Raw genomic sequence first — 10,532 nt, forward strand, 5'->3', positions numbered from 1 at the left:
TTGAAGCGCGACATTTTTTTGTTGTTGTTGCTGTTGCCCTGTCATAAGTAGATAGGTTTGCTGACAGGTCTACTCATTTGATTTTATTACTATATCAATAGGTATTATGTAAATTCAAATGTGATTTTATTTTATTTTTTTCCAGGAAGCCAAACATTAAAAAAATTAAGCGGCGGAAACCCAGTCTCCACCCAGTTTCCCAAAATCAAGAGAGTGGGTCGAGTCATATGATGACCCAAATGATGCGGTGTCCAGCGGTGACGACTGAAGAGATCCTATGAGGCCTTGCCAGATGCTGAATTTCTTCCGTCTGCGACATCAGATGACGATGATTTAGGAGAAATAAATATAAAATTTTGATGAAATGAAATCATAAACTAGTCATATATACAGTACACATTTTTTAAAAGAAAAATCTAGTTACCTGCATATTTTAATGATAATGATTTATCTTCGTATAGAGAACACTTAATGCTACAGAAAAGAGTAAATACATATTTCCCACTGCCATTATCATTTTTCAATGTTGCGCTAGTCCGTTGCTATCCTAACTTTGTGTTTCTTACTAAATTTATGTTCTTTGATGTGTGCCATTGTTTGCTTGGTATAACTTAGCTTTCTATGTTGTGTCACAATCTGACAGCGAAAGCTGATGCTGATTCAACATACAGTGCTGCTCGAAAGTTTGTGAACCCCACAGCGATGGTCAGATTTTTTGTAAAAAAAACTAAAATAACCTTATTAAATGTTAAGTTATACCCAAATCCACAATACTAACATTCCAAATAATGGACTGAAACAAAAGAAATAGTTATATTGTCATTCTTTATTTAACAAAAGTGGTTGATTTAAGAAAAACTCAGATATCATGTGTGCAAAAGTATGTGAACCCCTTCAGTTAATAGGATATTGCGCCTCCTTTTGCAGAGATTACCTCAACCAAACGGTTTCTGTAGTGACTAATCAGCCTCTCACATCTACTTTGGGGGATTTTTGCCCATTCTTCCTTGCAGAACGCAGTCAGTTGAGAGAGGTTTGATGGGCGTCTGGCATGAACTGCTCGCTTCAGGTCCCGCCACAGCATTTCAATGGGATTTAGGTCAGGACTTTGACTGGGCCAGTCCAGAACACGAATCTTCTTCTTTTTCAGCCATTCCTTGGTTGTATTGCTGGAATGCTTTGGATCATTATCATGTTGCATGATCCACCTTCTGCCAAGCTTTAACTTCAAAACAGATGGCGTCAGGTTATGTTCTAGGATTTGACAATATTCCTCAGAATTCATGATTCCCTGGACTATGTGGAGTTGTCCAGGTCCTGAGGATGAAAAGCAAGCCCAGATCTTGACATTCCCACCTCCATGCTTCACTGTTGGGAGAAGGTTCTTTTGGTGGTATGCAGTGTTGACTTTTCGCCAGACATGGCGGTTTTGGTTGTGACCAAACAGTTCAATTTTGCACCTACATCAGTTGATGAAAACTCTTTTTAATTTAGTCTCGACAACACAACTGTTAAAAAAACAAAAAAAAAAACTACTGAATTGATTGATTAGGAAATCAGGTTGAAATAATAGAAAATTCCAAAATGTTGAGGGGGTTCACAAACTTTTGAGCAGCACTGTAAATCTGGTAACATTTATTATTGTGGCCTATTGAATATTGTTTCAGAATTTTATATAATTACAATATATTATATACCAATAGAATACATTAAACAGTCAATAAACTATGTCACAGTTGTTTACAATTTATGGTTTTAGTTTTCAATGTAATTCATGCCCCTGTCAGTGCTTCAGCCACCTCAAGTTTGGCTCTCACGTCTGGGATCTCCTGACGACACAGGCATACTCTTGGAAGGGTAATTACTTGATGGTTTACAGCAACATCGTTTTGTCATTTCTTTTGAAAAATCAATAACATATCATTTATTAAGCCACATTTGGGCTAGCTTTACCATATTTAGATCGGTAGGAGCTGTCCCATTACCTATTATCCGGTTTTAGCTATGTGGAGAGCATGGAAAATAAATAGAACCATGTAATCGCATTCTCTCAAATAGAAAAATCACAATGCTGGACTTAGGCTTACCACTTACTCTCCCGTTCGTGAAGTGTCGAGCTGTCAATTGGCGTCATGACGACATCTTCTGTGTCAAGTAAGTCGTCGTCATCTGACGCCTCAGGTTCAAACATGTAGGGATTAATTTTAGATCATCTTTCCTGGGAGCCTTTGCCATCGGTAGCGTCACGAAAGAGCGATCCTGAATGGTTACCTTTGGTGGAAATATCACTGATATAGTCGTTGCTGCTATGCTAGCTGTGGATACTAGTCTTCTGTTGCGTCAGGGAATTTACGTCACACTTCCGGGTTTGGGAAGGGACATTTAACGGAGTGCAAAAAAAACTAAAAAAAACGCAAACTATCCTTGCAATTACCTGTTGATAATGTCATGGTTGTTTTGACGAACTCGTCCAAAGTTTATACTCGTAAAATTACACCAAAATCCGGAAAGCTCTTCAGTTGCCCTTTAAATCCAACTGTCACCAGGAATCGATTCCAAACGAACCACAATATGCAACAATGCATTCATTCATTTTCCAAGGCACTTATCTACAGAGGTAGATTTGTGTCTTTATTATTCAATCAAAAAAACAAAAACCTAACCCTAACCCTCAAAAAAAAAAAAAAAAGTTGCTTCAATCAAAATATATATTTTCAATCGAAGAAAAAGTCACTTCAATTAAAAAAATGTGTTTGAATGCAAAAATAATTTTGAAACTCAAAAAAATGTATTTGAAAACTTTTTCTTTGATTGAAATTTTTTTTTTTTTTAATTGAAGTCAAGTTTTTTTTTTTTAATTGAAACAACTTTTTTGATTGAAGTAATGTAGTTTTGCGTTTGGACCACATTTTGGCTAGGACATTTGTGTCTTTATTATTCAATCAAAAAATAAGTTGCTTCAAACAAAAAAAAATATATTTTCAAAATAAAAATCACTTAAATCAAAAATTTAAAAAATTAAATTGTAGAAAAAAAGGTTTGAATGTGAAAAAATATTTGAGACTCAGAAATTCGCATTTGAACACTATTTTTCATTAACATTGTTTTCTTTGATTGAAGCAATCCTTTTTGTGTTTGAGCCATATTATGGGTAGGACATTTGTGTCTAAATCATTCAATCCCAATAAAAGTTGCTTCAATCCCAAAAACTATTTTTAATCAAAGAAAAAAATCATTTGCAAAAATATATATTTTTTAAAACATATTTTTATGGTTTGAAATATATATATTTTTTTATTGAAGTGTCACTTTTTTTGAAAGGCAAAAAGTTTTAAACTTTTTTTTTTTTTTGAAGTGGAAAACGTTTTGAAGGCACTTTTTTCGATTGAATCATTTTGACACAAAGATCCAACTTCACCGCTACTTCCGACATGTTTGAGTGGCAGGTGACTATGCCAATGGCATAAAAGCATGAAGCAAGAATAATGGCCACCAGGGCTCCATCCAGTCATCGGACTCTGCTCGAGTCCAAGCCAAAAACAGGGCACCGGTACGGGGGTGTGACATCGGCATCTCACCGGAGTGCCCTGTCGCGGGACACTGGTGGGACACAGATATCACCCCCCAGGCGCGGAGGCCGGTTGTCGAGTGGACAGCCCGCGAGTGACACGACACTCATTCAAAGCTGAAGAGATGGGGCTCCCGGCGCGGACGCCGGTCACTCGCCGGTAGTCCACTCGCTTACTGGGCAGGCTAGTGTCGGGCCACTCGCCGGCCACTCTTGTACCGGTGCGTCGGCACCTCCGGTTGGACCCCGATTGTCAACCGTCATGTCAGGTCAGCGGGTGAAGTTCCCCGTGTTGAATCACATTAAGCAGCAGGGCACCGTGTTGAGATGCCGATGTCACACCCCTGTACCGGTGCCCTATTTTCGGCTTGGACTCGAGCAGAGTCCGATGGCTGGATGGAGCCCTGGAGGCCATTATTCTTGCTTCATGCTTTTATGCCATTGGCGTAGTTACCTGCCACTCAAACATGCCGGAAGTAGCGGTGAAGTTGGATCTTTGTGTCAAAATGATTCAATCAAAAAAAAAAGTGCCTCCAAAACTTTTTCCACTTCGGAAAAAAAAGTGCGATCAAAACTTCTTCCACTTTAACAAAAGAAAAAAAAAAAGTTTAAAACTTTTTCCTTTTCAGAAAAAGTGACACTTCAATAAAATATATATTTCAAATAAAACAAATATTTCCCCCCACAAAATTCATTCATTCATTCATTTTCCACGCCGCATTTCCTCCACCCACAAAATATTTTTGCAAATTATTTTTTTCTTTGATTAAAAATAGTTTTTTTGATTGAAGCAACTTTTATTGGGATTGAATGATTTAGACACAAATGTCCTACCCATAATATGGCTCAAACACAAAAAGGATTGCTTCAATCAAAGAAAACAGTTTCAATGAAAAATAAAGTATTCAAATGCGAATTTCTGAGTCTCAAATATTTTTTTCACATTCAAACCTTTTTTTCTGCGATTTAATTTTTAAAATTTTTGATTTAAGTGATTTTTCTTTTGAAAATATATATTTTTTGCAACTTATTTTTTGATTGAATAATAGACACAAATGTCCTAGCCAAAATGTGGTCCAAACGCAAAACTACATTACTTCAATCAAAAAAGTTGTTTCAATAAAAAAAAAAAAAGTTGACTTTAATTAAAAAAAAAAAAAAAAAAAAAATTCAATCAAAGAAAAAGTTTTCAAATTCATTTTTTTGAGTTTCAAAATTATTTTTGCATTCAAACATATTTTTTTGATTGTACTGCCTTTTTTCTTCGATTGAAAATATATATTTTGATTGAAGCAACTTTTTGTTTGATTAAAGCAACTTTTTTTTTTGGATTGAATAATAAAGACACAAATCTACCTCCATACTTATCCTCCTCGCGAGGGTCCCGTACCCCCGCTATGGGCAGTAGACAGGGTCAGTTCACAAAAATACCCCCCAAAATAATAATAATGCATTTTAGTGTTACGTCATTAAAAAAAAACAACATTTTTATGAATGTATTTTTATTATTATTTTTTAAATTACAGTGCATCCAAATGATCGAACACATCTTAACATGCCATTTAAAAAAAATATATTTTTAATTACTTTCATTTTTTAAAATGACAGTGCATCTATCACATTTAGTTTTATTTAATTTTTACAATTATTTATTTATTATTAATTTTAAAACTGCTTTTATCTTAGTACAGTGCACCTATTAATTTTAATGATGTGATTTTTTTTTATTATTTAAGATTTTGATTATTTAAGTTTATATATATATATATATATATATATATATATATACACACGTATTGATCGACTATAAGACGGTGTTTTTTGCATTGAAATAACACTGAAAAAGAGGGGGTCGTCTTATATTCACGGTCTAGACATTATACCCATTCACGACGCTAGATGACGCCAGATATCATTGGGGCGATGTTCTGTCGTGAAAGATCTCAGCTACTTTTTTAGTTTCACCAGTTTGCATTATTTATTGCAATGTTTTTCCTTATTCAGATTTGTTTCATGATTACAGTTAGACTTCACTTTGATGGTTAATTCAGTTATTGCAATTTTGTTGTTTTATCACAATAGATTGGTTTATTTACATTTCAAAAACCAGAAGCCATTCATTTACGAATGTGATTGCACTTTAGTTTACACATTTAAATGTTCAGATATTAAGATTTGAATGAGGCAAAATAACATGCTTTTTCTCTCAAATATATTGTTATAATAATTTTTTTCGGATGTACTGTAATTATTTTCTGTACAAAAAATATTTTGGTGTTCAAAAAGTCTTTTTTCAAACTTGGGTCTTGAAAAAGAGGTGGTCGTCTTATAATCAGGGCTGTCTTATATTCAGGCCAATACCGTATATGGTGGAAAACACGGTAAACGGGGGTTTCCAGGGTAAAACGGACAAATTAAAAATAGTTCGGGGGCTTAATGCGCCATGAATCTGCTATGGCAGCATATAGACATATTGTTCTATCAAACACAACATTTCTTTTGGCTTAAAATACAGTAGTTTATTTTAAAGAGGGGTGCAAGAGCAGAAACTGCTTTTTCAGTCTTGTCTGTGTTGCGGAAAACACTCAGGTGAATTGAAGTTCCGCTCTGAGACCCCCAATTTGGCCAAATTTCAAAATTGTCCAATATGCATGTGTGATACATCATTGGAAAGCTTAAAAATTTTGAACAGGGCATTTAAAAAAACAAATTAAACAACAAAACCCTAACTGGAGGTGAGAGCACGCAAGAGCAGAATTACAGACGCCATGACTTTAAAGCAGGGGTCCCCAAACTACGCCCCGCGGGCCGCATACGGCCCGCTGCCACATTTGGCACGGCCCCTTGAACAATAAAAAAAAAAAATCTGAGAAGGTAAAGGTTATGTAGCCCTCACAGGAAAAAGTTTGGGGACCCCTGCTTTAAAGAAATATTATCGCGTACTTACCTTGTTTCGATCCAAAAAGTCCATGCAGCATGTATCACTGAGTGTCAAGTCACAGCTGTGAATGGCCCCAGTTGAATTTTAGGGGGAATTTTTTGGGTGAAACATGGCAATATAACAAGGGTCACGATCAGGGGTGAAAGTGGCTAGAATTTCTTGCCGGAACTCCCCGACGTGAAGGTCGCCACGGAGCCAGAAATGTAATTAATTAATTAACATTTTTATTTCTTTTTTTGGGGGGGGGGGGGCTGAGTCAAACTTCTTAAACTACTGAAATGCAAAGAAAACTTTTTTAGCAGTTATTTCTATAACACATTCAAAAACTGATTTCCATTCAAAATTGTATTTTTTCAATGATTTGCAAAATAAAAGTTTACAAAAACAGCAATAACCCCAACCTCCATCTCCTAATTTTTATTTTCCCTCATTTCCTCACATACTAAATGCCAAATCTCAATTTGAACTACTTAAGAACATAGGATGTATATTAAAAATTGAAGTTAATGTAAACATTTTTTTTTTTTTAAATAATAAAGATATAAGTAACATACATTCAGAAAAATAAGTACAAATTACTTATATCATGCAGAGTGAAATGGAATATATTTTGAAGATCGCACAAACATTGACTTTTTTTAAATCATAGGAAATGAATAAGTAGCCTAACATAAATGAACAAATAGAAGTCCAAAGTTCACATTGACAGTTAAGATGTTCTGAACCTCCCCATCAGAGCAAGTAAAACTAAATATGATAAATAAGCCTCCTCAACTCTTTCGTTGCTCTTAAAGATTTGATCCATTTTATGTTGCATTGCCCTTTTTTATTCACATCAATTCAACAGCTTTTTTTTTGTTTGTTTTGCTGTTCCAGAAAAAAACTTTTTTTTTTGCTGTTCCAGAAAACATGCACATTTGAACCAATCAGAGCAAACTATGTCTGCTGATCACATGTCAGTATGTCAGCCAATTGAATGGATAAATGAGTCCAGGCATTTTGCTTTGCTGCGTGCATTCGCACATTGACTTGACTCATCATCGTCAGACTCAGATAACTGCAGCAGCTGGGGAAACCTCTATGCCGTCCATGGAATAAAATCAATAATAAATATTGGTGAAAACGGATTACGCTACACAAGCACTTTATTATGCTTGTTAACACTTTTGTATGTAAATCTGATGTTGGTAGATTGTTTTCTTCTTGGAGATGAAATGCATATGTGGAAGCTTAGCATTAAAAAAAAAAAAATTTTAACATAGCGTTTTGACAGTTGCCGTTATATTTTCGGAATCAAAGCACCGTGTACCGGAACGGCATTCCGGCCCTGAATCTTATACTGGAACAGCATTCTGGCCGTGAATCATATACCAGAACTGTGTTCTGGCCCTGAATCTTATAGCGGAACTGCGTTCCTGACCGTTCTGGCCCACTTTCACCCCATATATTTACCCTTTTAAACATTCCCCTCCCCCCTTTGTTTGGATTGATTATTTATCAACTAGCATATCGGAGAAAATATGACAGTATCAAATAAAATACAGTTAAGCGATAGTTATGAGGTAGATATCCGTGACTTTTTTACAGACACCATTTTTTTCATTGTGACGTAATTTGTTTAAAAGTTTAAAATATGCGAGTAAATATTTAGTCGTTTTTTGTTTTGTTTTGCTTTTTCAAACCAAATATTAGACATCAATTAATGATTCCAAGCTAAAAATGACAGACATTTTGAAAAATAAACATAATTACTTCCCTTCGTTTTATGGCTGGGTTGAAACAAAAGCGGTTGCGCAACGTCTGTAAACGGGGGTTTCCAGGGTAAAACGGACAAATTAAAAATAGCTCGGGGGCTTAATGCACCATGAATCTGCTATGGCAGCATATAGACATATTGTTCTATCAAACACAACAGTTCTTTTGGCTTAAAATACAGTAGTTTATTTTAAAGAGGGGCGCAAGAGCAGAAACTGCTTTTTCAGTCTTGTGTTTTCCACCATATATTTGGCGGAAAACACTCAGGGGACCTGAAGCTCCGCTCTGAGACCCCCAATTTGGCAAAATTTCAAAATTCTCCGATATGCATGTGTGATACATTGTCGTAAAGCTTAAATCTAAATTTTTTTGAACAGGAGGGCATTTAAAAAAATAATAAAGATTTAAACAGAAAAACCCTATATGGAGGCGAAAGCACACGAGAGCAGAATTACAGACGCCATGACTTTAATGAGATATGATTGCGTCCTTACCTTGTTTCGATACAAAGAAATCCATGTAGCATGTATTACTGAGTGTCAAGACACAGCTGTGAATTGCCTCAGCTGGATTTTTGGGGGATTTTAAGGGTAAAACACGGTAATATAAAAAAGGTCGCGATGCAGAAATCGCAGACATCAAGGAGTGGTTGAGAGTTTCTTTTTAAAATATAATTACCCTTTTAAAGTTTTTTTTCTTTTTTCAATTTTTCTTTGTTTGGATCCATTATTTATCATCTAACATATCGGAGGAAATGCAACAGTAACAAAAAATACTACAAATAAGTGATAGTTATGAGGTAGATATCCATGACTTTTTTTACAGACATCATTTTTTTTCATTGTGACCTAATTTGTTTAAAAGTTTAAAATATGCGAGTGAATCATTTTTAAAGTCCTTTTTTAAAAAAAAAAAAAAAAAAAAAAAAACGAAATATTAGACATCAATGAATGATTCTGAACTAAAAATGACATTTTGAATAATAAATATGATTACCTTCGTTTTATGGCTGGGTTGAAACAAAAGTGGTTGCGCGATGTCTGTAAACGGGGATTTTTTGGGAAAAACGGACAAATTAAAAATAGTTCGGGGGCTTATTGCGCCATGAATCTACAATGGCAACATATTGACATATTGTTCTATCAAACACAAGTTTATATACTGTATATATATATATATATATATATATATATATATATATGTACACTCACCGGCCACTTTATTAGGTGAGTGGCCGGTGAGTTTATTTTTCGCATCACGCCAGCCAAACGGCTGCAGAAAAATCATTCTGTATGAGGGAGAGGCGTATGCGCCTTTTTGGAGTTTCAAAAGGTTCCCATTCACCGTGGATATTTACTGTGGGACCATTGGACTTACGAGGAAGTGAGTAAACATCTTGTTTTGTATTATGTCAAATACGAATACAGCGATTACAAAGTAAACACTACAAACGTCCTTTAAATGAAGGACTACTTACGTTTGATCTCAGCAGCACGTTAGCTGCGTTAGCTCCAGCCACCCTCCTCCGGGGAACGAACTGTAAATTGCTCTCCGCCGGGCGGTTTGCCGATCCGCTAAGACATTCGACAACCGGGTCGTCATGTCAAATAATCCAGGATAGCTATGTGTGATTTTCCGCTTTGAAGACTTTGAAACATCACTCGGTTCGGGTTAGCATGTCGGCTAGCTGTCACGCCTTCTGGTTTGTTTACATTCTCCGAAGCCGGGGAAGGGAAATGACAGATTTAGGTGTCATAAAATATCGTTCGGGAGGTGCGACAGTAAAGGTGAAGTCGACAGTTTTGACCATTATGGAGTAATTTTGCCATGTCGTCCTGAATAAATGCATTTTTATTATTTCATATTCCATTCAGCACAAGACTGTTATTTGTCATGACCATGCCATTTATTTAGCAATTGGGGAAAATACTTGGATAAAAGGAGTATCCTGTAAAAATATTGAAGTAAAGAGACAGAAACAATGACATTTTGCCGCTCTATTCGTCGCGTTTTCCTCGTTGTGAGTAGTTCCCCCTCAACGGGCTGACTGGTTCTTCTCAAGCCATTTATATAGCTATTGGGGAAAAATACTTGGGCAAAAAGAATATCCTGTAAAAATATTGGAGTAGAGAGACTGAAACAATGACATTTTGCGGCTTTCTTCGTCGCGTTTTCCTTGTTCTGAATAATTTCCCCTCAATGGGCTGAATAGTAAAATCAATGAGCCAAGTCTACCGCTGACGTCATCCACCTGTTGGGGACGCTAAA

General features: G+C 35.7%; 1 protein-coding gene across 1 annotated transcript in view; it reads right to left on the minus strand.

The window, feature by feature from the left end:
• Nucleotides 1–10,178, minus strand: part of pomt1 (protein-O-mannosyltransferase 1) — an 89,979-nt gene extending 79,801 nt beyond the window's left edge. The window contains exon 1 of the mRNA XM_057824926.1: nt 9,742–10,178. The gene's annotated coding sequence lies outside the window, so the exon portion shown is untranslated. The remainder of the gene's footprint in view (nt 1–9,741) is intronic.
• Between the last annotated feature and the right edge of the window lie 354 nt (nt 10,179–10,532).

The sequence above is a fragment of the Corythoichthys intestinalis genome, chromosome 20, assembly GCF_030265065.1.
Source record: "Corythoichthys intestinalis isolate RoL2023-P3 chromosome 20, ASM3026506v1, whole genome shotgun sequence".
Lineage (NCBI taxonomy): Eukaryota > Metazoa > Chordata > Actinopteri > Syngnathiformes > Syngnathidae > Corythoichthys > Corythoichthys intestinalis.